Below are 27408 nucleotides of genomic sequence, written 5' to 3'. Positions count from 1 at the left end.
TTGTAACTACTCGAAATAATCATTGTAGACCCCACAAAGTATATATATTCTTGATCAGCGTGCAATTCTACATCGATATAGCCATGTCCGTCCGTCTGTCCGTCTGTCCGTCTGTCCGTCTGTCCGTCTGTGGAAATCACTCTAGCTTCCGAACGGATTGACGTAGGTTGATGAAATTTTGGGAAAATGTGTTATATTTACGTAGGACTTTTGGTATTGAAAGCGGGCTATGTAGGTCCACGCTTTCGTATAGCCCCCATACAAAATGACGCGTGACGCGTCGTCGTTTTAAGGAATTTTTAAGATATTTGGCCCATTTTACCACCGAATTGGTTGTAATTTGGTACTTTGTGTCCCCAGAGGCCAAAAAATATTCCTACCAAAGTTGGGTTATATAGGTCCACGTTTTGGTATAGCCCCCATATAAGGCCCCATATAAAGTACGCGTCATTTTAATATATTTTGAATGTATTAGACTCATTTGACAACAGAATTGGTTGTAATTTGGTATTTTGTGTCTCCAGAGGCCAGAAAACATTTCTACCAAAGTTGCGTTATATAGGTCCACGTTTTGGTATAGCCCCCATATAAGACCCCTTATAAAGTACGCGTCATTTTAATAGATTTTGAATGTATTAGACCCATTTGACCAAAGAATCGGTTGTAACTTTGTATTTTGTGTTTCCAGAGGCTAAGAAACATTTCTACCATAAAATGTTTATATAGGTCCACGTGTTGATATAGCCCTCATAATACAATATCTCCCGATTTTCGATATTTTGAACGTTTTAGCCTCATTATCACACCGATATGGCTGAAATTTGGTATTTAGTCTTCTTTAGGCGTATAAAACTTTCCCCCAGAAATTTGTAGGCATAGGTTGGCGTGGACCTATAGCCCCCATAGAACGGTACCTTCCAAATTTCGGTATTTTGAAGGTTGTGGCCACATTAATCCACCGAAATGGCTAAAATTTGTGGTGGAGGGTATAAAAAGTTCGGCCCGACCGAACTTAACGCTTTTCTTACTTGTTCTTGTTGTTGCTGTTGATTGGTAGTAGTGAATAGTAGTTGTTGCAGCTACTAACCAGAGAATCATGAAGGAATAATGTGCTACTCTAACCATATTAAACAGCATTAATAATACGATGCGAGGGTCGGTTGTCTGTAAAGGAAATTGAATTTGAAAGAATTTTAATTTGCGATATAAAAGGAGGTGGTTGGGAAGAAATGATGTATGAATCAAGGCAAATTATTGGATTTAATTACATATTTTTAGAGGTTTTTATTTTCGAATAGAACATTGGGATTGCTATTACAATATGGTTTTTCAAATAGTCTGAAATAATCCCATTGTTGTTGTTTTGATATTTTCTTAAAACATATAATTTATTAGGGAAAGAAATTTAGCTCCTTGGCGAACAAGGGTAAGGCGAAGAAGACTGATTTCTCCACAGATCCTCGTCAGTTTTTATTTTCATTGATTTTTTTAATTCTTATGTGGTTTATATAAGTTATAATAAAAGAGGCCTATCTATAGGTGGTAATCTATTTCTATATGAACTGTTCATTTAGCAATTATACTCAAAATTCAATGAAAACTCTAGCTAAAATATATATACATATGTATGTATGTGGGTATGAAACATATGAGTGCTTCAATTGTAGGAATATGTGTCTACACACAATTGGTTTTACTGTGTTCCGTTTTGCCTTCATTTGTTCCCACAAGTATGTTAATTATCTCAGCCGTAAACATACAAATAAACATAAATACAATTTGAATATAAGATACATACATACACTACGAGTACATGAATGGCTGGAATTCCATATTGGTCAATTAACTAAAAGCACCAAAAATTTAAAATTTTATAAATAGCCAAGCAGCCAGACAGCCAGCCACTCATCGCAATAATAAATTTTTGACTAATTGTTGATCACTCGCTCGCAAGTGCCTTCGATAGCTCAGTTGGTAGAGCGGTGGACTGTAGTTCGGGATGCATTCAAACATCAAAAATTCGGTTCGCATTCGTTGCCCTCAAAAGCGACGAATACAAACAAACTTCTATGCAGACATCCATAGGTCGCTGGTTCAAATCCGGCTCGAAGGAGAAATGAAAATATTTTTTTAGACACATTTAAAAAAAATATTTAGATTGCATTTTTATAAAATATTGAAGGAGACGAATTTTCATACATATATTTTACTATTCTTCTATGCAAAAAACCAGAAAACCCATATGAAAAGTCATTCGACAATTATATTGAAATTGTGTATTATGTTAAAATGAAGCTTGTTTTTGAAATATGAGGTTATGCCATGGCAGGTAGTTGGCAAATACAGTCCATAATAAACACATCGTGGAAATGATATATATTTCAAAAATTTTGAGGTGCAGCTTTCTCGATATATACTATTCTATAGGGGCAATATCAAAAACGTCGACCTATACCGACAATTCTCTGCGGTAACGAACGCTCTATACCAAATTTAACCCAACGAAGGCTCTATACCAAATTTAAGCCATTTTGGTAGAAAAATGCGCCTATATCCTGTACCGACCATTCTCTGCGTCAATGTTTTATACTCCAAAGAAGACCAAGTACAAAACTGCAGCCATTTTGATTGGAAAATGAGACTAAAACCATCAAAACACCGGCAGTCGGGAGGTACCCTTTTATGGTATTTGCCTCTATCTTATATATTGAAAGCTGTATCTTGATTTCAACAGACGGAAAGACAGATCTTGCTATATTGACGTAAATTTCATTGCTAAGAAGGAATATATATATACTTTATAGGGTCTCCGACGACTATTTTTTTGTGTTATGGTATAAAATGGTTAGAAATTCTCTCTAAGTAATCTAGAAAAACGAGTAAAAAGGTATCAGTTGGCTTTGTCGACAGAGATATACCCTCAGCTACTTAAAAAAAGAAAAAATAACTTTTGTGGGGGAGGTACCCCAAGGAGAAGACCGATATGGAGCATTTTCAAAGTTAAACTAAGTTTTGAAAAACTATTACCAAGACCACATTTTGGAGCGAATCGGCTGATCCGTTCGAGAATTATCGCGTGCTCCAACCACTACACATGATGCCATAAGGCTTTTTAGAGCTTTCGGACCATTTTCTCAGGAAGTATGGACTTGCAGCTGAAAAGTCTTGCAGCTTCGTTAAGGGGACAGCAAATACAAGTTGTTACAAAAAAATCAAAGCGATTCGAGAGCACACTTACACATGCACTTTTCCAAAATTTTATGTGGGAGGTACCCGAAGGAGTGGATCGATAGGGACCATATTGGAGTCTCATCTATATCTGTTAGACAATTTACGGTTACTGCCTCTGATAGTTATCGTGCGAACAATTTTTGCGAACAGTTTTGAACTATTGTGGGGAAGATAACCGAAAGGGCGGACCGATATTCGAACTTAAACTTAGTTTTGACAAACTATTACGAAAGCCAAATTTAGGAGCGAATAGGTTTATCCGTTGGAGAGTTATCGAGCGTTCCAGCCAGCCTGACAGACAGACGAACGGACATTGCTAAATCAACTCCAAATTGTCTGAAACGGATGCCTTCCAAACATACTTGAAGTCTAAAACCATTAGACCATTAGCTAGAGTTTTTTTGCTCACTTAGTTGTCCCTCTACAGAACATTGGTTTGATATATCGAATTAAGAAATGATTTCCTCTCATCTGTATTAATTGTTTTTTTTTTCTCAATTTGGAATATCGTGTTTTTGTTTTCGTGTTTCACTCGGAGCCTTGGCCTTTCAGTTCTGCGCGTACCACCATGTGGCCCGTATTTATACGCCTTTTTAGTGGATTCATCATCGCTCATTTTTACGACATGGCCTAGCTAACGCAATTGTCGTAAATCGATATGTTTAACTTTACTTATGTCGTCATATAGCCGATAGAGCTCGTGATTCATACGAAGTCGTTACTAACCGTCCAAGAAGATTAGCCCGTAGATTATTCTAAAAAATCTCTCAAGCACACCAATCACTGCTTATTTGTTTGCGCAAGTATCTAACCTTTAGAAACACACATTAACACGGAAGTTAATTTAATTTTAGTTTGGCGAGATCTGCTGTCGGAGGCTGCTATATAGTCGACATAAAGATGAAAGGTGTCGATCTACATCTCCTGGATCTTCTCCAGGATTTGCGCAGGGTGAATATCTGGTCAATGATGTACTTGCCAGGTCTAAAGCCGCATTGGTACCCAGCAAAAATTCGGATCCGTTAGTCATTATGTAACCCATTACAAAGTAATGTATACAAAAATAACTACTTATATTACTCCTTACTATGTAATGAGTACGGTGGCACAGAGTTTGTGTGTCGGACTACAAATCCATGGGTTGTGTGCTCAAGGCTCATAGTCGGCCGCGTACTTTAAAAAAAAAAAAAAAAAACAAACAAAGAATAGTTGCTGGTCATTGAAAACAAATTCCACCTCAACTGTTCTAAAAATAGAAAATATAATTTTTGAACTTATAGCTCATTTTTCAACTTTCAGTGGCCATAAAATAACTAGTTATTCTAGTGGTTATATTGGTCATAGAATAACTAGTTAATCAGTGCGACATGCCCTTGTTAAAATAATGGGTAAGAAGGGGGTTTTGTAAGTAGTTACGACTACCAAAAAGTACTATAAACACCCATTATTTCGAGAGGACTTTTTTTGCTGGGTATGGCCCAATTATTTCGTTGACCGTAGGCTTAAGTCGTTCGCACAATATCCCTGACACTATCTTGTAGGCAATAGGGAGAAGACTTATGCCCATATAGTTAGAGTATACAGTCTTATCTCCTTTCTTGTGGACGAGACACAATATGCTCAAGTTCCAATCATCGCGTACGCATTCTTTTTGCCAGATGGTGCTAACTAGTTCTTGCATACACCTTATCAGCGGTCTTGGACAGATCGGCTAGTATGCCATCGGCTCCTGTGGACTTGTTATTTTTCAGCGGGTTTATTGCTGTCTTTACGGCATCTTGACCGGTCGGTATACATTCAATACCATCTTCTGGGATTGGATCTGTGGTATCTTCGTCGTTTTCGTTAGTATTGGATACCAACAGAAGCTAGTGTTGATGGACTGAACATATTCGTACATATTATTCATATCGTTCTGGTATAAAAAAGGAATACGAAGGAAATATAGAAATCGCCATCTTCTTCTCTCTACCCGCTAGCAATTTCAATTGTCGCAATTTAAATAGTCCTAAACTAGAGTTAAGTGGTACTAGTACAAAACTGACCCCTAAGTAATGCGAAGGGAATCAATTGACAACTTTTTATCCGCGAGTAAAGGACGAGGAGCCAGTTGCGATTCTTTACTCTTAAATAAAATCGACCACTTTTTTAATGGTAGTGGTATATGACTGTAAACTTGGAACTAGTACAATACCACCAACAGGTAATGCATAGAGGGTCAATTGGTTACCTCCTATGACATCCTCATGTTAAAGTTTACAGTTGATTGAACTGTGAGGGGTCTTAAGTGGAACTAGTTACTATAACCCAGAGAATCGACGAGTTTCCGATGCCGAACTAGTCCATCTTTCAAGCGGGTTGCTACTGATTGTAAAGTAGCCCCATATGCCGCATTTTCTCTTCGGTAGCAGAGACCTTGATGGTGGTCTCTGGTATGCAAATATGGATTTTGCGGCTGATTGCCTGGAGTGGACATTACTTTGCCACTGTACTGATATGTTATTTTAACGAGGAGTGTTTTGATTAAGCAATTGGACCAGTTGAGTGGTATATGCTGTGGCTATCTGTTGTGATTGCAGCTACCCATGTCCAACTTCCGTGTTGTGTTTGTTCGTATTTCATTTTCTACGTTTAATCTGGTACGTACTTTGTTGCAATAAGATAGTGGCCCGTGCCTATGTTTCCTCTTCGGATCGGTTGTACATCCAATACGCTCGTTGAATGTCTTCCATCTATCACAACGTGATCAATTTGATTTCTTGTTTTTTTGATCTCGAGACAGACAGGTGCCTTTATGAAAATCGAGATGCTTAAATGCTTAACAACCATGTTTTTTGCCGCTGCGAAGTCTGTCAGCCCCATTCCATTGCCAGATGTTTCACTGCGGAGACTGAATTTCCCGACTGTTGGGCCAAAGACATTCTCCTTTCCAATTTTGGCATTAATATCGCCTAGAATATTTTTAATATCATGTGCAGGACAACGGTCATATGTTTCTTCTAAGCCCTCGTTACATTTGTCTTTGGTTGTTCGTCCTTGTTTTTGGTTGGTGTATGATCGCAAATAAATGATGAAGAGTTTTGCTTTAATCCGCATTGTAGCAAGTCTTTCATTCACTGGGCTGAAGCTGGAGACCAGATGTTTAAATCTCCGACCAACTACAAATCCGCAACCAAACTCACGCTTTGCGTCATGACAGCTATAATAGAGTGTGTCGCCTTTCCTCATTCCCTCGTATTTCCTGTATGGAAGCAATATCGGCCTTGTATTTTTTTTAAGCCCGATAGAACTTGAAATTGTAAAAAATAACACAAAAAATTAAATTGTAATCAATTTTTTTTTTATTCGAAAGATCAATACGTGACATTAACATTTGAAAATGATTTCGGGCATATGGGCACCGCGGCTGTTCTTGACGAAGTGCATTCTGGACGTCCAATTTTTGGCCACATTTTTGAGCACTGCTGGCCGTATGTCACGAATAACACGAACAATGCTGGCCTCCAAGGCATCAATTGTTGCTGGTTTATCAGCATAAACCAGTGACTTCACGTAGCCCCACAGGAAATAATCGAGAGGTGTCAAATCGCACGACCTTGGAGGCCAATTGACAGGTCCACTTCTCGAAATCAACTTATCGCCAAATTTTGATTTCAATAAGTCGATGGTTGCGTTCGCCGTATGGCACGTAGCGCCATCCTGTTGAAACCACATCTCCTCCGGATCAATGTCATCCATATTTTCAAACAAAAAATCATTGATCATGGTGCGGTAACGATCTCCATTGACCGTAACGCGAGCTCCGGCCTCATTTTTGAAGAAATAAGGTCCGATGATGATGCCACCAGCGTGAAAACCGCACCATACGGTGCATTTTTCTGGATGTAATGGAGTCTGTAGGGTCTCTTGTGGATTGGTCTCACTCCATATGCGGCAATTTTGCTTATTAACAAACCCGTTAAGCCAAAAATGCGCCTCATCGCTGAACACAATTTTGCGATAAAACAACGGGTCATTTGCCATTTGTCATTTGCGAATCGACGACTGATTTTCAAAGTAAATTTGGATAATTTCGTAGCGTTGTTCAAGCGTGAGTCTATTCATGATGATTTGTCAGAGTATACTGAAACAAATAAAAAAAAAAGTTTCATCAAAATTTAATTTTTTGTGTTACTTTTTACAATTTAAAGTTCTATCTAGCTTAAAAAAACACCCATTAATTTCTGGCTACGCCCATGCGAACGGATCAACCAATTCGGTCCAAAATGTGGCTTTCGTAATATTTTGTCCAAACTTAGTTTAAGTTCCTAGATGGGTTATATCTGTCCACTCCTTCCCGTACCTCCCGCAAAAATGTTCGAAAATGTTCGGAAAATTTGTGCGCACGAGAACTCTTGAAGGAAGTAACCGAGTTAGTCCATACTTTGTACATCGTGCAAAATTCTATCACCATTAGATGAGGTTTTAATATGGACTCAATCGGTCCACTCCTTCGGGTACCACCCACACAAAATTTCGGAAAAGTTCAGTTTAGGACCTGTTCTCCAATCGCTTTGATTTTTGTTGTAACAACTTGCATTCACAGCCCCCATACGACTCTACAAGTTTCATCAGGGGCAAGTTCATACTCCCAGAGAAAATAGCCTGAAAGGACCAAAAAAGCTTTATGACACCCTGTGTAGTGGTTGGAGCGCAAGATAATTCTCGAACGGATTAACAGATTTGGTCCAAAATTTGGCTTTCGTCATATTTTATCCAAACTTAGTTTAAGTTCGAAGATGGGAAATATCGGTCTACTCCTTCAGTTATTTCCCCCAAAAAAAGTTCAAAAATGGGAGTGACCGATTTGAAGGGAGTGACCGATTTGGCCCATACTTTACACATCCTAATATATCTACCAGATATAGATCAGGTTTGAATATGGTATATATTTGTCCACTCCTCCTTCCTCCCACACAAAATTTCGGATAAGTTCACTTTAAGACCTGCTCTCAAATCACTTTGATGGTGGAAGCAAATTGCATTTGCTCCCTCAATTATGACGATAAAAGTTTTTCAGGGCCAAGTACATACTTCTTTAGAAAACTGCCCGAAAGGTGTAAAAAATCCCTAAGCACGAGAACACGATAACTCTCGAACTGATCAACCGCGTTGATCAAAAATTTGGCTTTCGTCATATTTTGTTCAAACTTAGTTTTAGTTCAAAGATGGCACAACTTCAGGTACTTCCCCCCAATATTTACAAAATGTTCCTAAAATGGTATGCACAATATCTCTTGAACGAATGGGACAACCAATTCGGTCCAAACTTTGGATCTCCAAATATTTTGTCAAAATTTAGTTTGTCTTCTAAAATGGCCCATATCGGTCCTCTCATTAGGGTACCTCCCCCAAAAGAGTTCAACATTTGTGTCTAAGTGCGGTTTAGGGTCTGTTCGAAAATCCTTTGGAAATGTATACTAATGCTGTTCGTTTTGGTCCTGTTTACAGCGATATTATGTTTTTCGTGGACAAGTTCATGCTTCCTGGCATACTGGTCCAAAAGTTATACTATGACCCACTGAAATGACTAGAGGGCGCGATATCTATCGAAAATATATGTTTCTCAAAATAAGATGCACTTCCATAATGGACTATGTCGGTCCATTCCTTTAAGTACCTCCTCCGCAATACTTTTGAACTTTAATCATAATCCACATTTTTGTCGGCAAGTTCAAATATCCAAAAAGGGCCACATAATTCTGAAAAGACCCTAAATACATTCAATCTGTCCGTAGATGAAGGTTTCAATTCACATAGGCTGAGGGTATATCTCTGTCGGCAAAGTCGAGAGATACTTTTTTACTTCTTTATTTGCAAATATACCTTTAGAAAAATATTCCCCCTAACATTTCAGAAGCGATAAATATCCAGCAACAAACTCAATACAAATCTCCTTACCAACCCATTATTTTAACAAGCGCATCTCGCTAGAAATAGTTATTTTTGGTCACTAAAAGTCGACAAAATAAGTAGTTAATCATTGGCAACTATAGGTCGTAACTACTTATTCGTCGTGTAATTACCCTTATTTTTTTACTTCGCAATTTTCTGTTAAAAAAATTTCACAAACTTTCACTGTTACCTTTAATGCGATGAGCAGCTACAACAAAATTCCAATATATATAATGTAGTACACTTGTCACTATCATTCGAGTGAATGACACCATTTAACACTTTGTTGTTATCTGCGACACTACTTCAGTTCAGGGTACAACTGTAAGTAGCTTCAATCAATATTATTTACACGCACTTGTTGTAGACGTCAGTATTGAATTAATTGGTCACATTTGGTACTTGATTTCAAGTGGGAATTACTATTAACATAAACAATAATGACATTTTTCTCAATTGCTATTGAGATTTCAAAGTGTGAGAGAGGAGGTTGTCACTGATAAAATTCTGAGGGAGTTACCTAAGCGTTTTTGTCATTAGAAACATGTATGTACCGTGTTATTTGCTCTAATTAAATTATGAAAAATTAATGTATATACTCTTAGCATATATTAAGGCATATGCTGTCTTATTTATGTTTTCCCACCACATATATTTAGGCTCTCTATGGATATTGTGTTGTGACAGAGGTTACATTTCTATTTTCATTTTAAGAGTAATAATTTTCCATTAGAATAATTGCCCTGGGGGATATTTGAGTGGCTTTATTCAGGTGCCACACAAAATACAATATTTCAAAGTGCAATGTAATGTATCTATGTTTATGGCAAATATTGTACTTTCCTAGGTTGGTTTCCCCACTGTGAACATCCAAAATAAAAATATATGAAGTGTTTTTAAAATAATAAGTGATAAATTTATTAGTAATATGAAAAACATTAAAATGTGGGACAAATACGTAGGGGATAAAGAACAAACAAACTAACCAACAGTATACAATATTTATATCGTCGAAAGATAAACAAAAAATATAAATTTTCTTTGAGTTATTCAGAAAATAGATTTTTAAATACATTGAAAAATTGAAATGTGATACATATGCAGTAAATAAAAAATCATGGTCATGCCTAAAATTAGGCAATGGTTTCAAACTAATGTACAAAAATACTAATATTCAAGTTAAATTAAAATGATTAAATTAAAATAGGAAAAAAATCTGATTAACATATTAATTTGATAATTTTTAATTTAACTTAAATATTAGTATTTTTCTACTTTAATTTTAAAGCATTGCCTACTTTTAGGCATGACCATGATTTTTTATTTACTGCATATCTATTCACATTTAAATTTTTCAATGTACATATTTAAAAATCCATTCCCTGAATAACTCAAAGAAAATATATATTTTTTGTTTATCTTTCACTCCCTCTGTTAGCATGTAATTCTATACGACCCTTGTTGTATTGAATATGGTTGTGCAACCAATATGAAATCTTTTGCCACACAGGCTCAAATCGAATTTCTTTGTAATTTGTAAATTGACAATTAAAGAATAATGGTTACAAATTATGTTTGCTGTACTCGTTTGATGTTATTGTAACAGAAATCTGTCAAGAGAAAAACTTCATATACAATTTTCGAGAATTTTTGTTATGCCACAGTTTTTTTTTCTTCGTTTATTTTGCTGTTGTTTGACATGCATGTTATTGTATATTCTGAAGATTGAATCAATGACATTGTATTACATTGTGATTTTATGTTGTTGTAATATAATGTTTTTGTTGTTGTTTTTTTTTTGTTTATTTTATAATGTAAAAGTAAACAAGTAAACACAGCATAAAATGAGAATTCTGGAGCAAGAACGATGTATGGAATTGAACATTTTGGGAAGTGAAATTTGATAATGGGTGGTTATGATGATAAATTATAAAAATATTTTTTATTTTATATTTTATATATTATATTTTAAATTTAATATTTCATATTTATACCCTCAGCTTTTATGCTAACGAGGGTATATACACTTTCATACGGGCAAATGTGGCTCATCGAAATAATGGTTTTAGACCCCAAGTATTTTTGGGCGAAATGTGTTTCAGACAATTAGGAGTTGATTTAGCCATGTCCGCCCGTCTGTCTGTCTGGCTGGCTGGAGCGCACGATAACCCTCGAAAGGATGAACCGATTAGGTCCAAAATGTGGCTTTCGATATATTTTGTCCAAACTTAGTTTAAGTTCGAAGATGGGTTATATCGGTGCACTCCTTCCGGTACCTCCCCCACAAAAGTTCGAAAAATTTGTGCGTGCGATAACTCTTGAAGGGAGTAACCGATCGTGAAATGTCTATCATTCGAGTACCTCCCACACAAAATTTTGGATAAGTTCAGTTTAGGGCCAGTTCTCGAATCACTTTGATTATTGTTGTAGCAACTTGTATTCACTGTCCCCCAAACGACGGTACAAGTTTCATCAGGGGCAAGTCCATACTTTCTGAGAAAATAGCCTGAAAGTTGCAGTGGTGTAGTGGTTGGAGCGCAAGATAACTCTCGAAGGGATTTGCCGATTTGATTCAAAATTTGGCCTTGGTAATATTTTGTAGAAACTTAGTTTAGGTTCGAAGATAACCATATCGGTCCACTCCTTCAGGTACCTCCCCCACAAAAGTTCAAAAATGTTCGGAAAAATTGTGGACACGATATATTTACCAGATATAGATCAGGTTTGAATATGGACTATATTTGTCCACTCCTACGGGTACCTCCCACACAAAATTTTGGATAAGTTCACTTTAAGACCTGCTCTCGAATCACTTTGATTTTTGTTGAAGCAACTTGCATTTGCTGTTTCAGGGGAAAGTCCATACTTCTTGAGAAAACATCCAGAAAAGGGTAAAAACCCCTGTGGCGCCATATGTAGTTGCTGGAGAGGACGATAACTCCCGAACCGATCAACCAATTTGGTCCAAAGTTTGGATCCCCTAATATTTTGTCCAAATTTAGTTTAACTTCTAAAATGGCACATATAGGTCCTCTTTTTTGGGTAACTCTCCCATAAAAGTTCAACGCTTGTGCCTAAAGGTAGAATTAGACGTGACATAGCCATAACGCCATAACCATAGAAAACCAAAACCCAATTGGTTTCTTATGGTTATGGCTATGGCATTATGGTATGTTACTACTAATCGAATACATTGATGTCCATAGGTTTGGTTCAATCAGCTGATTGATATGGCCTTATGGCGTTATGGTTATGTCACGTCTAATTCTACCTTGAGTGCTGTTAAGGCTCTGTTGGAAGGTCGTTTGTAAATGTATACCGATGGTGTTCGTTGTGGTCCTGTTTCGAACGATATTATGTTTTCCGTAGACAAGTCCATACTTCCTGGCAAACTGGTCTAAAATTTATACGATGATCCACTGAAATGACTAGTGGGCGCGATATCTATCGAAAAGATCCACTTCCATAATGGACTATGTCGGTCCATTCCTTTAAGTACTTCCTACGCAATACTTTTTAACTTTAATCCTAATCAACATTTTTGTCGGCAATTTCAAATGTACAAAAAGGGCCACAAAATTCTGAAATCGGTGAGTTATTTTCAAATCCGGTCGCGGTTTTTTTTTTGGAATTCGAACTAGAACGGTACGAAAATTACTAAAAGGTACTAAATATGGTATCATTTGTATTTGGCGAACCGGAAGAGCTAGAATTCTGAAATTCGTAATGAGGGGTCACTGATGGAGAATTAGAAAGGTGTACCAAATGGTTTTTGAAAATTCGACCTATAAGTGTACGAAAAGTACTAAAATGTATTAAATTTAGTACCAATTGTATATTTTGAACGGCTGTGGCTAGAATCTTGAAATTTGGTATGGGAATCAAGGTTGGAAAGTAGTGCTGATATAAGGAAATGGTTATGGAAGTTCGTACTTATGTGTACGAAAAGTACTAAATGGTAATAAATTTGGTACAATTTTGATTCGGATGAACGGATAGAGCTACAAACCAGAAATTTGAATTTAGGATTACTGTTGGAGTGTAAGTTTGAGATATGGAGGCAGTTTTGAAAATTCGTACATATGCGGACGACTAGTACTAAGTAGTACTTAATTTGGTACAACGTGGATTTGGGTGAACGGGCAGAGCTGGAAACCTGAAGTTTGGGATTAAGATTCCTGCTGGAGCGCAGAATTTATATATGGATGTAGTTTTGGAAATTCGTACTTATGTGTACGAAATGTATTAAATGGTACTAAATTTTGCACAACTTGGATTTGGGTAAAGAGATAGAATTAAAATCCTGATTTGGATTTCAGATTACTGTTGGAGTATAAGATTGAGATATGGAGGTAGTTTTGGAAATACTTATGTGTACGAAAAGTACTAAATTTGGTACAATACAGATTTGGGTGAACGGATAGAGCTGGAAAGACTACTGTTGGATTGAGATATGGATGTAGTAAATTCGTGCTAAAGTTGATACTTGGTGGTGTATTTGCAAATTGTGAACTCATGTGTACGTGAAGTACTAAATGTTACTAAATTTGGTACAATTAGGATTTGGGCTAAGCGGTAGAGTTGGAATCCTGAAATTTAGAGTACTAAATGTAACCAAATTTGGTACAATTTGGATTTAGGTGCTGGAATCCTGAAATTTGGAATTAAGATGTTGAAAGGTAGGATTGAGATATGGAGGTGGTTTTGGATATTCGTACTTATGTAATCCTGAAATCCTAAAATTTGGAACTAAGACTGCTGTTGGAGTGAAGGATTGAAATACTCTTGGAAATTCGTACTTATGGGTACGAAAAGTAGTAAATGGTACGAAAATTGGTACAATGTGGATTTGGGTGATCGGATACAGCTATAATAATGAAAATTGGAAATAAGATTACTGTCGAGTGTAAGACTGAGGTAGTTTTGGAAATTCGTACTTATGAATACGAAAAGTATTTAAAGTTGCCAAATCTGGTACAATTTGGATTTGGGTTATCGTATGTGTACGAAAAATAATAAATGGTACTTAGTTTGGTACATTTTGGAATTGAATGAATTGATAGAGGTAGGATTTTGAGATGTGGAATTAAAACTGTTGAAATGTAGGATTGAGATATTGAGGTAATTTTGGAAATTCGCACATATGGGCACGGATTATTAAATTTGGTACAATTTGGATTTGGGTGAACGAACAGAGCTGGAATTTGGAATTAAGATAACTGTTGGAGTTTAGGATTGAGGTAGTTTTAGAAACTTGTATTTATGGGTACGATGAGTACTAAATGGTACTTAATTCGGTACAATTTGGTCTTAGGTTATCGGATACTTTTAGAATCCTGAACTTTGGAATTAAGATTACAGTTGGAGTGTAGGATTAAGATAGTTTTGGAAATTCGTTCTTATGGGTACGAAAAGTACCAAATGTTACTAAATTTGGTACAAAGTTTGGATACTCGAAAGTGATGAAAAGAAGCATACCAAGTTAAATAAGTACAAAAAAAAATTTCTTACCTTTTACTAGGGCATTAACTTTCTTTTGACTCGTAAAGTTGTGGGTTTTTTTGTTAATTCTTCATTATTTCTCTAATGAAGCTTTTGAAGTTCTAATATTTTCTGGACTTCAATTCACCACTAAATACCTAAAAAAATTATTTACATTTTATATGTATCATATCCTTATATCAGTAAAATAATGAAATTTAAACTAAAATGTTAGGTGTTAACTTTCTTTTGACTCTGTCTCTGTTGGTTAACGTGACTTCTATGGCCATTTTGAATACCGGACATTTTATGGAAGTATTCGGGTTCTTGGCTAAACCGCTGAAACTAGAACCTTGAATTTAGAATGTGAGTTACTGTTGGTGTGTAGGGGCTGGATAAGGTTAGGTGTTTGGAAATACTGGAAGGGTACGAAAAGTACCAAATTCTTTGTTAATGAAAGGCAAAACCAAAATTATGAAATTTCCAACGCAAGTCATTGTAGGTATGTATTCCTGATATAAGGAAATTCGAATTAAAAAGGAATTAAATGCTGTGCGATTTTTAACGAATGCGTAAAACACTAAATCTGAAATTTAAAATTTGGGGCGCTGATGGTGTGTGCTGCGATTTTTTGGAAATCCAACTAAAGATGAAGGAACATTACTTAAATGAAATTAAAATAGCTATTAGTATACAAAAATCCAGTGTTCATCATCAGTGTTGTTTATTCCCTTTCCGCGTACGAAGTAAAAAATATTTTTTTGGGTAATCGGTTACAGGGCTCTTTGGGTGACCTGGATTATGGTGCCACCCTTCATACTATTAGTATACCCTCCACCATATTAAGTTTGTCACTACGTTTGTAACTACTCGAAATAATCATTGTAGACCCCACAAACTATATATATTCTTGATCAGCGTGCAATTCTACTTCGATATAGCCGTCCGTCTGTCCGTCTGTGGAAATTACTCTAGCGTCCGAACGGAATGAAGTAGGTGGATGAAATTGTGGGAAAATCTATTATATGTATGTAGGACTTTTGGTATTGAAAGCGGGCTATGTAGGTCCACGTTTTCGTATAGCCCCCATACAAAGTGACGCGTGACGCGTCGTCGTTTTAAGGAAATTTTAAGATATTTGTCCCATTTGACCACCGAATTGGTTGTAATTTGGTATTTTGTGTTTCCAGAGGCTAACAAATATTTTCACCAAATTTTGTTTATATAGGTCCACGGTTTGGTATAGCCCCCATATAACGCCCATTATTTATTACGCGTCATTTTAAGATATTTTGAATGTATAAGTCCCATTTGAGAACCGAATTGGTTGTAATTTGGTATTTTTTGTCCCCAGAGGCTTAAAAACCTTTCTATTAAAGTTTGTTTATATAGGTCCACGTTTTGGTATAGCCCCCATATAAGGCCCCATATATAGTACGCGTCATTTTAAGATATTTTGAATGTATTAGTCCCATTTGACCACTGAATCGGTTGTAACTTTGCATTTTGCGTTTCAACAGGCTAAGAAACATATCTACCATAAAATGTTTACATAGGTCCACGTTTTGGTATAGCCCCCATATAACGCCCCATATAAAGTACGCGTCACTTTAAGATATTTTGAATGTATTAGTCCCATTTGACCACAGAATCGGTTGTAAGTTTGTATTTTGTGTTTCCAGAGGCTAAGAAATATTTCTTCCATAAAATGTTTATATAGGTCCAGGTTTTTATATAGACCCCATAGGACGATATCTCCCGATTTTCGGCATTTTGAAGGTTTTAGTCTCATTATCGCAGCGAAATGGCTGAAATTTGGCATTTAGTGTTCGTTGGGGGTATAAAACTTTCCCCCAGAAATTTGTAGGTATAGTTCCACGCCTTCATATAGCCCCCATAGGACGGTACCTCCCGATTTTCGGTATTTTGAAGGTTATGGCCTCAAATTCCACCGAAATGGTTGACATTTGGTGGTTAGTCTTCATTTGGGGTATAAAACATTCCATATGAAATTTGTCGGTATAGGTCACACACCCTCATATAGTCCTCATAGGACGATTTCTCCCAATTTTCGGTATTTTTGAAGGTTTTAGCTATAATATACTACCATAATGCCAGAAATTTGATATCCTGTCCACTTTTGGAATGCAAAGCTTTCTCCCAGAAATTTATCTGTATCGGTCCACGCTTTAATGTACACCCCATTTTGAAGGGTATAGCCTCATTATAACACCGAAATGCTAAAATTTGGTGCATAGTCTTCGTTGTTGGTATAAAACTTTCTACCTGAAATTAGTCGGTATAGGTCAACGTCTCCATATAGCTCCCATAGAACGGCACCGCCCGATTTTCGGTACTTTGAAGGTTTCAGCCACTTCGGTGGAATAATGAGGCTATTATTTGGTATTTAGTCTTTTCGTTGAGGGTATGAATTTTTCCACCTAAAAGTTGTCGGTATAGGTCCACGGGTTCATATAGCCCCCATAGAACGGTACCTCCCGATTTTCTGCATATAGCTCGTTCTCCACCAAAATAGCTGATATTTGGTATTAAGTTTAGGTCCTCAAATACCCCCATAGGACCGTACCTTCCGATTTACGGTATTTTGAAAGTTGTGGCCTCAATATACCGCCGATATGACTGAAATTTAGTATTTAAGTTGCCATGGGTCTACAAAATATTGCAGAAGAGAATTATCTGTATAAGCCCTTTTCTTCAAATAACCCCAATAGAAGCGTACTTCCCGATTTGCGGAATTTTAAGGTTGTGTCATCAATATCGCATCGAAACAGATGAAATTTAATATTGAATCTCTGTTGGTTGTATAAAACTTCCCACCTGAAAGTTTCCGGTATTGTTCCATGTTTTAATATACCCCCCTTAGAAAAATCCCTCCCAATTTTCGGTATTTTGAAAGTTTTAACCACAATATTCAATTGGAATAACTGAAATTTTGTATTTAGTCATCGCTGGAGTTACGAAACTTTCCTCCAGAAATTTAGCGGTACAGGTTAACGTTTTATACAGCCTCCATAGAACGGTGCTCCCGATGTTGATAACTATCAAAATTCAGAATATCGAGGTTTAGGTCTAGTCGGTTTTGCCCAATTTTTAAAGGGAATAAAAGGAAGAGTTTAATACTTTCATAAATGAAATAAAACTAATTGTTCCTATTCACTTCAATACAGTTCGCGGTGGAGGGTATAAAAAGTTCGGCCTGGCCGAACTTAACGCTTTTCTTACTTGTTTTTTATTGACTTTACATATTGACTACTTTTTTTTTTAATTTTTGTTGTTTCTTGTTTTGTGATTATGACAATATGATTGATTTACAATAATATAGAATAACAAATAAACCAAACAAGGTTTGGTAACAATAACAACAATTACTATAACCATCCTTAAATGTTGCCGCTTTTCGCCCTTTTATCCTTGTGAAATTCGAGTCTTTCGCTTTCGTTGCATATGACAGAGCAAAAGGAGAGTATCGAACTTTCCATTGACAAGTGAATGCATATCACATTCAGTCAGTATATTTACATTTGAAAAAGCTGCGATACAGTATGGCCTCTGTTATTTTACACATTGAAAACTGATGTTTTTATAACAGAAAAGCTGGCATTTATAACATTTATACAAACGAGCAATCAGACTCAAAGGATTGCAAAGTTTTGTTTTCTTTCCTTATTCATTCGAATAGAAAGGTATATATTAAAGGTCTAACGAAGGTATTTTACACAAAAAATTAAAATCTTTAAAAAAATTAATTATTTTTTTTGTTTTCTTTTTTGTTATTGCAGGTATGTAACACGTTAGAAGCAATGTTGTAGTAAACTACCAGAGGTATGTATGTGCCTAATTATTCATATGTAACTATAGTTATCAAATATGAGACAATACTTTTTCAATACACAACAAGAGGTCCTTTAATGCCTTTTTGAAAATCTAAACTATATTGACTGATTAACCCTTCTTATGACGAAAAAGATATGCACGTTATTCATTCACACCATATTTTACTGTATTGATTATATAAGTGTACGTTCATTTACATATACGCACAACAACATAGAATATTAAAATTCACACACAAATATGCGTATACACTTTTAGCACACACATTCTAACAAACATTATTGTTAGCTTGCTGTCTTAACAAGTGATAACTGAACACAGAAAAAGTTTTACCTACTTTTGCCATAAAAAATATTGTAACACTGTTTTTCATTTCCTGTTTTCAATGGTTACTCTATTTCCGTTCCAAAGAAAATGTATATGTATTTCATTCCTTACCCTTCATTCTGCTAACTGCCTTTGTTAATGGCACTGATGTTTGGTTTGTTCGTTGGTGGTGTATCCAAACATGTGGTATTTTGCATTTGCTTGTCACTTGACACAAGTGAATGCAAGTTTTTTTCTGACCTGAGTTCCAATCAATGATGTTTCTTTCTGGAAGCTGTCGCCAGATTCTAGTTTGCATTGTTATTGTTTCTTTTCTTCTGTTCGGTTCGATTTTCCGTTCTAGTTTCTCCCACTTTGTTATCACTCTTGGTTAGTATTTGCATCCTTTTTTCGTTCTTTCTCCCTTATCCATTGTGTTGTTTGGTTTTTGTGGTTTACTGTTATTGCCACTTGTCTGCTCCACAGGCCCTTACCAAATGACATCTTTAATACAATTGTTTCGCACAATCAAATAATCAGTCACATGGGTAAATAGTTGTGGTAAGATGTTTCTTGTGACAGACAATATTTATTTTGTTAAATTGACAGTGGGAGAATTGCAAATTAAACAACCCAGAAGCCACATGTGCCAATTAACCTATTTCAAGGTAATGTAAACGACCTGAAAAAAAGGGAGAGTCTATATACCCTTTCTGAAAGAAAGGATGCTTCCTAGACCTTTTCTGAAAAAAGGCTACTTCTATAGACCTTTTCTGTAAGAAAGGGTGCTTCCATAAACCCTCTCTCAAAGAATGGATGCTTCTATAGACCCTTTCTGAAAGAAAGGGGTTTTCCGTAGACCTTTTTGAAAAAAGGGTATTTCAATAACCTTTCTGAAAGAAAGTGTGCTTCCATAGACGCTTTTTGATAGAAAGGGTGCTTCCATAGACCCTTTCTGAAAAAAGCGTGCTTCTATAGAATCTTTCTGAAAGAAACAGTGCTTCTATAGATTCTTGCTGAAAGAAGGGGTGCTTCTTTCTATATACCCTTTCTGAAAGAAAGACTATAGACTCTTTTTGAAAGAAAGGGCGCTTCCTGTAGACCCTTACTGAAAGAAAGGGTGCTTCCTGTAGACCCTTACTTAAAGAAAGGGTGCTTCCTGTAGACCCTTACTAAAAGAAAGGGTGCTTCCTGTAGACCCTTACTGAAAGAAAGGGTGCTTCTGAAGACCCTTACTGAAAGAAAGGGTGCTTCTGAAGACCCTTACTGAAAGAAAGGATGCTTCATTTAGACACTCTCTACAACAAAGGGTGCTTCCTGTAGACCCTTACTGAAAGAAAGGGTGCTTCTGAAGACCCTTACTGAAAGAAAGGATGCTTCATTTAGACACTCTCTACAACAATGGGTGCTTCCTATATACCCTTTCTACAACAAAGGGTGCTTCCTATAGACCCTTTCTACAACAAAGGGTGCTTCCTATAGACCCTTTCTACAACAAAGGGTGCTTCCTATAGACCCTTTCTACAACAAAGGGTGCTTCCTATAGACCCTTTCTACAACAAAGGGTGCTTCCTATAGACCCTTTCTACAACAAAGGGTGCTTCCTATAGACCCTTTCTACAACAAATGGTGCTTCCTATTGACCCTTTCTACAACAAATGGTGCTTCCTATTGACCCTTTCTACAACAAATGGTGCTTCCTATTGACCCTTTCTATAACAAAGGTTAAACTTTTGATAGAAAAGGGTGCTTCATATAGACCCTTTCTACAACAAAGGGTGCTTCCATAGACACTTTCTGTAAGAAAGGGTGCTTCCTATAGACCCTTTCTACAACAAAGGGTGCTTCATATAGACCCTTTCTACAACAAAGGGTGCTTCCTATAGACCCTTTCTACAACAAAGGGTGCTTCCTATAGACCCTTTCTACAACAAAGGGTGCTTCCTATAGACCCTTTCTACAACAAAGGGTGCTTCCTATAGACCCTTTCTACAAAAAAGGTGCTTCCTATAGACCCTTTCTGAAAGAAAGGGTGCTTCCTATAGACCCTTTCTGAAAGAAAGGGTGCTTTCTATAGACCCTTTCTAAAACAAAGGGTGCTTCCTATAGATCCTTTCTAAAACAAAGGGTGCTTCCTATAGATCCTTTCTAAAACAAAGGGTGCTTCCTATAGACCCTTTCTGAAAGGAAGGGTGCTTTCTATAGACCCTTTCTAAAACAAAGGGTGCTTCCTATAGATCCTCTCGAAAACAAAGGGTGCTTCCTATAGATCCTCTCGAAAACAAAGGGTGCTTCCTATAGATCCTCTCGAAAACAAAGGGTGCTTTCTATAGACCCTTTCTAAAACAAAGGGTGCTTCCTATAGACCCTTTCTAAAACAAAGGGTGCTTCCTATAGACCCTTTCTAAAACAAAGGGTGCTTCCTATAGACCCTTTCTAAAACAAAGGGTGCTTCCTATAGACCCTTTTCTGAAAGAAAGGTTAAACTTTTGATAGAAAAGGGTGCTTCCTATAGACCCGTTTCTGAAAGAAAGGTTAAACTTTTGATAGAAAAGGGTGCTTCCATAGACACTTTTTGTAAGAAAGGGTGCTTCCATAGACCCTTTCTGAAAGAAAAGATGCTTCTATAGACCCTTTCGAAAAGAAAAGGATGCTTCCATAGACCCTATTTGAAAAAGGGTGCTTCTATAGACCCTTTCGAAGAGAAAAGGATGCTTCCATAGACCCTTTCGAAAAGAAAAGGATACTTCCATAGACCCTTTCTGAAAAAGGGTGCTTCTATAGAGCCTTTCTGAAAAAGGGTGCTTCTATAGACCCTTTCTGAAAAAGCGTGCTTCCATAGATCCTTTCTGAAAGGAAGAGTGTAGATTCTTTCTGAAAAAAGGGTGCTTCTCTACACCCTTTCTGAAAAAACGGTGCTTCCATACACTTTCTGAAAGAAAGAGTGCTACTATAGACCCTTTCGAAAAGAAAAGGATGCTTCCATAGACCCTTTCTGAAAAAAGGTTGCTTCTATAGACCCTTTCTGAAAAAGTGTGCTTCCTAAGATCCTTTCTGAAAGAAAGAGTGCTTCTATAGATTCTTTCTGACAAAAGCGTGCTTCCTTTAGACCCTTTCTGAAAGAAAAGGTGCTTCTATAGACCTTTTCGAAAATAAATGGATGCTTCTATAGACCCTTTCTGAAAAAGTGTACTTTCATAGATCCTTTCTGAAGGAAAGAGTGCTTCTATAGATTTATGCTGTAAGAAAGGACGCTTCTATAGACCCTTTCTGCAAGAAAGGATGCTTTTATGGGCCTTTTCTGAAAGAAAGGGTGCTTCTTTAAACCCTTTCTGAAAGAAAGGATGTTTCTATAGACCCTTTCAGAAAGAAATAGTGCTTCTATAAATTCTTTCTGAAAAAAAGGGTGTTTTCTATAGACCCTTTCTGAAAAAGGGTGCTTCTATAGACCCCTTCTAAAAAAGGGTGCTTCTATAGATCCTTTTTGAAAGAAAATTTGCTTCTATACACCCTTTTTGAAAAAGGGTGCTTCTCTAGACCCTTTCGGAAAGGAAGGGTGCTTCTTATAAACCCTGCTTCTATGGACCCTTTCTTGTTTGGTGGTTCAGTGGCGATTATGGACCACTGGTCCATTGGAACATCCTTGTTCATCTTCGCCAGATAATTCAGCAGTTTGAAGCTGTCGCATTCCATTATGGGCAACCAAAATCTAGCACGAGGTCTCATTGGAATTTCCTGGACCTGGTTTAGCCTCAGGCTGATGTCGCCTCAAGAATCGCTAAGTTTAGCTACGGTTTTTCTAGGAGTCCCTTCGAGAACTCTACTGCCATGCACCTCGCTAGGATCGAAATGGGGCACAAAAAAATCATTGTTTGTGAAAACATGTTCCACAAGACATCCTAGTTTCTACTTTACGCCAGTACCCAGTGATGATGGGGGAAAGCTTTCCCTTCTTATCGCTAACCACGACAAACATCACGTTGTATGTAAAGACTTCGTTGAACGGTCGTTTTATTGTTGAGTAGGCAGTTAAGGTATGCTACAGTTTCTGCGGGGGCGTCTCGTATTCCGGCGACGACGAAGAGTCGGACGGCGATGTTGGAGACACACTGGGAGATGTTCTGGCCCAGCAAGCAGCAATATACTTGTCTGGCTACGGCCAGAGCATCCTCGGAAGTGCACCCATTCCCTACATCCATTACATCTGACCATTGTTGACATGTGGTGGATGCGGATCTGGCAAACTAAACAGATCCAGTCTAGATCGGTTTATGTGCCGGATTGACTCTGAGGAATTTTCGACCAGGAGCCGTCACTTCAATAATTATGTGTAACAACTTGTTTGGGTTAGTCCGATTGCTCTTGAATAATATTCTCTAACAAACTGACTTTTCATGTATTTCTTCTAAGATTTTCATGGGATTCGGCAAATATGTATTTTTTTGCCAGCCACCTAAAATTATGCACCACAAAATAGTCAAATAAAACAGCATCTGATAAATAACCTATGCTCGGCGTTTTTTACAATTTGTTGAATGTTAAAGATATATACATAATTTAACTCAAGTGTTTCCTCACGGGATAAAATTGTGAAATATCTTTAGCATTTTGTTCAGCGCCTGAAAGTATGCACCACACAATAGTCAAATAAAACGTATTCAGTTAAAAACCATATGATCTGTACTTTTTAATGTTATCCATTTGCCAAAATTATATTTCACTCAAGTGTCTCCTCAGGCGGTAAAATTTTGCAATATTTTCAGTAATTTGCATTCGATTTAGAAAGTGGCAAAAAATAAGTCACTGCTGTATCACTTTTTCTTAGATTTAATGCAGCACATAATGTATGTCGTTGAGTGAGTGCGCATTACTCACACCCTGAGTTACTCAAGCAATCCCCTTTAGTCGAAAAAGCTCTTAACATGGCCAGTAAAAAACGAAACAAAAAACACAACTATACTAGTTTTTTTATAAATGTCAGTACAGTGCAAGTACGTGAAGTCCTTAAGAAAGATTTACAAAAAAAAAAAAAAAAAAAAAAAAAAAAAAAAAAAAAACTAAAATACTGCAATACAAGCGACGAGACAAGTGTACTAAACTGCAACAGTTTTAGATTACACGTGTTCCATTTGTCGTTTATTTATTTTTTTCTTCTGCGTACTACTTGGAAGACATCGTTTGGTCTCACCATTGTCCTCTTTGTCTCGCATCACTTTCTCCTGCATCTGCTAGTGATGATGCAAAGCAAATAAAAAATATGAAAAAAACACAAAAGTGCCCTGAAGGACAAGAGTAGTATCACTTTATAATGTCTGCACAAAAACAGCAGAAGAAACGCAAATTTATTACTGGCAAGACGAAGAAAGTGGGGAAAAATAGCATGGCTCAATCTTCTTCTTCTAAGTTCCAGCACACTTTCACAAGTGTCTTGAAGACACTTTAAGTTATTCTGCTCTCGCACACACTCTACACAACTAGCCAGTTAGTTAGCTATGCTCAATCACAAGTGATTTTTCCCAGTTCCACTAAAAAAAGTCCACTCTCCTCTGCGTCCAGCCATCTTGTCATCCCAACAATAATAATAGTCATACGCATTTACCCATTTGGGGAATTGCAGAAGACTGATTGGGTTGTGGTGGACCAAACAAATGGACGAACGCATTGGCCAAAATAACACTTTAGCCACACGTAATAGAATGCTTAGCTATTTATCATGTTGTCTACCCCATAACCGCACACAAATCATGTCGAAAATTTTCTTGGCTACCGAGATGAAATGATTGTGGGTCGTCAGTCTTGTGAATTGATGGGGTTTTGGCAAAAAAATATTTAAATGAAAGAAGAACTTGGGGATTTATACATATCTTAAAGAGACATGCTACACATAACAATAAGAGAAAGAGAGGGAGACGCAAATCCCGTTGTAATAGCTGCATTAATTGTGGCTAGCTGCAGTTAGATCTACATATATTGGGAATATGCTAATCAGAAGTAGAAAAACCCTCTTAGAAAAATGTCATTAAGGGAGAGTTATGCTCAAAAATATATGATATTTATTCAAATGCGGATAAGCGTCAGTTGACATTAAAAGATATGAATAAAGTTTTAAAATTTTACTTGAAAAAAGAAGGTCATACTACAAAGAACCAAATGGTCATCCGTTTTCTGATCAGAAGACTTTTATATAAACAAAACAAATCTTCCAGAAAATAGTCTCACAAAAGAACAGAAGTTGTCTGCTTACAGAATCCTAGAAGGTATTCCCATACAAAACATGAACGCACTTCCCGTGTCCTTATAAATACTACAAGGAGGAGTTATCCTTAAGAAAACCACATAGTTGTTTAAATATGTTTAATTTCACAAGTGATGTTGTTTTCCGAACGGTAGAAAATCACATAACTCATGAAATCTCAGAAGGTCTACCTAGTTAGATTTGTTAAATCTGCGTCGTATTTGGGCTGGGCAGGAACAAAGAACCTTTCCAATGAAAAGGGTGCTTCTTAAGACACTTTCCAAAATGAAAGGGTGCTTCTTAAGACCTTTTCCAATGGAAAAGGTGCTTCTTATGAAAGGGTGCTTCGTATGGAAAGGGTGCTTCGTAAGGCCCCTTCCGATGTAAAGGGTATTTTTTAAAAACCCTGCCAATGGAAAAGATTATTCTTACGACCCTTCCCAATGGTAAGGGTGATTCTTAAGACCTTTTCCAATGGAAAAGGTGCTTCTTATGACCCTTTCCAATGGAAAGCATGCTTCTTAAGATACTTTCCAATAGAAAGGGTGCCTCGTAAGACCCCTTCCGATGTAAAGGGTGCTTTTGAAAACCCCATCCAATGGAAAGGGTGATTCTTACGACCCTTCCCAATGGTAAGGGTGCTTCTTAAGACCTTTTCCAATGGAAAGCATGCTTCCTATGACCTTTTTTGCCAATGGAAAGAATGCTACTTAAGTCCGTTTCCAATGGAAAGGGTTCTTCGTAAGACCCTTTACAATGGAAGGGTGCTTCTTACGACCCTTTCTAATGGAAAGAGTGCTTCTTAAGACCATTTCCAATGGAAAGGATGCTTTTTAAGACCCTTTCCAATGGAAGGGTGCTTCTTAAGACCCCTTCCAATGGTAAGGTGATTCTTAAGACGTTTTCCAATGGAAAAGGTGCTTCTTATGACCCTTTCCAATGGAAAGCATGCTTCTTAAGATACTTTCCAATAGAAAGGGTGCCTCGTAAGACCCCTTCCAATGGAAATGGTGCTTCTTAAGACCCTTCCCAATGGAAGGGTGCTTCTTACGACCCTTTCTAATGGAAAGAGTGCTTCTTAAGGCCCTTTCCAATGGAAAGGATGCTTTTTAAGACCCTTTCCAATGGAAGGGTGCTTCTTAAGACCCCTTCCAATGGAAAGGGTGCTTCTTAAGAGCCCTTCCAATGGAAAGGGTGTTTTTAAAGACCCCTTCCAATGGAAAGGGTGTTTTTTAAGACCCCTTCCAATGGAAAGTGTGCTTTTTAAGACCCTTCCCCGAGGAAAGGGTACTTCTTACGACCCTTTCCAATGGAAAGTGTGCTTCTTACGACCCTTTCCAATGGAAAGTGTGCTTCTTATGACCCTTTCCAATGGAAAGCATGCTTCTTAAGACCCTTTCTAATTTAATGGGTGCGTCTTAAGACCCTTTCTAATTTAATGGGTGCGTCTTAAGACCTTTTCCAATGGAAAGAGTGCTTCTTAAGACCCTTTCCAATGGAAAGCATGCTTCTTAAGGCCCTTTCCAATGGAAAGCATGCTTTTTAAGGTCTTTTCTAATTTAATGGGTTCTTCTTAAGATCCTTTTAAATGGAAAGGGTGCTTTTTAAGATCCTTTTCAATGGAAAGGGTGCTTCTTACGATCTTTTCCAATGGAAAGCATGCTTCTTATCACCCTTTTTGCCAGTGGAAAGAATGGAAAGGACCGTTTCTAATGGAAAGGGTGTTTTTTAAGACCCTTTCCAATGGAAAGGGTGTTTTTTAAGACCCCTTCCAATGGAAATGGTGCTTCTTAAGACCCTTCCCAATGGAAGGGTGCTCCAATGGAAGGGTGCTTCTTACGAACCTTCCCAATGGAAGGGTGCTTCTTAAGACCCTTTCCAATGGAAAGGATGCTTTTTAAGACCCTTTCCAATGCAAAGGGTGCTTCTTAAAACTCTTCCCAATGGAAAGGGTGCTTCTTAAGACTTTTTCCAATGGAAAAGGTGCTTCTTAAGACCCTTTCTAATTTAATGGGTGCTTCTTAAGACCTTTTCAATGGAAAGAGTGCTTCTTACGACCCTTTCCAATGGAAAAGGGTGCTTCGTAAGACCCCTTCCGACGTAAAGGGTGTTTTTTAAAACCCCTTCCAATGGAATGGGTGATTCTTACGACTATTCCCAATGATAAGGGTGCTTCTTAAGGCCTCTTCCATTGGAAAAGGTGCTTCTTAAGACCCTTTCAAATGGCAACCATGGTTCTTAAGACCCCTTCCAATGGAAAGCATGCTTCTTAAAATGCATTCCAACGGAAAGCATACGTCTTAAGGTTCTTTCCAATGTAAAACATGCTTCTTAACACCCTTTCCAATGGAAAGGGTGTCTTTTAA

General features: G+C 37.2%; 1 protein-coding gene and 1 non-coding gene across 2 annotated transcripts in view; both read left to right on the top strand.

Moving 5' to 3' along the window:
* rdgA (retinal degeneration A) overlaps positions 1-27408 on the top strand; it is a 734186-nt gene that overhangs the window by 78401 nt on the left and 628377 nt on the right. The window lies entirely within an intron of this gene.
* Positions 1957-2113, top strand: TRNAY-GUA (transfer RNA tyrosine (anticodon GUA)). The gene is made up of 2 exons: positions 1957-1993; positions 2078-2113. It is a non-coding gene; the product is annotated as a tRNA-Tyr (tRNA).

This window comes from Musca autumnalis, unplaced genomic scaffold (assembly GCF_047663935.1).
Source record: "Musca autumnalis isolate F117 unplaced genomic scaffold, ASM4766393v1 scaffold_3, whole genome shotgun sequence".
NCBI lineage: Eukaryota > Metazoa > Arthropoda > Insecta > Diptera > Muscidae > Musca > Musca autumnalis.
The sequence above is the reverse complement of the archived record's forward strand: the minus strand, read 5'-3'. Positions and strand labels throughout refer to the sequence as shown.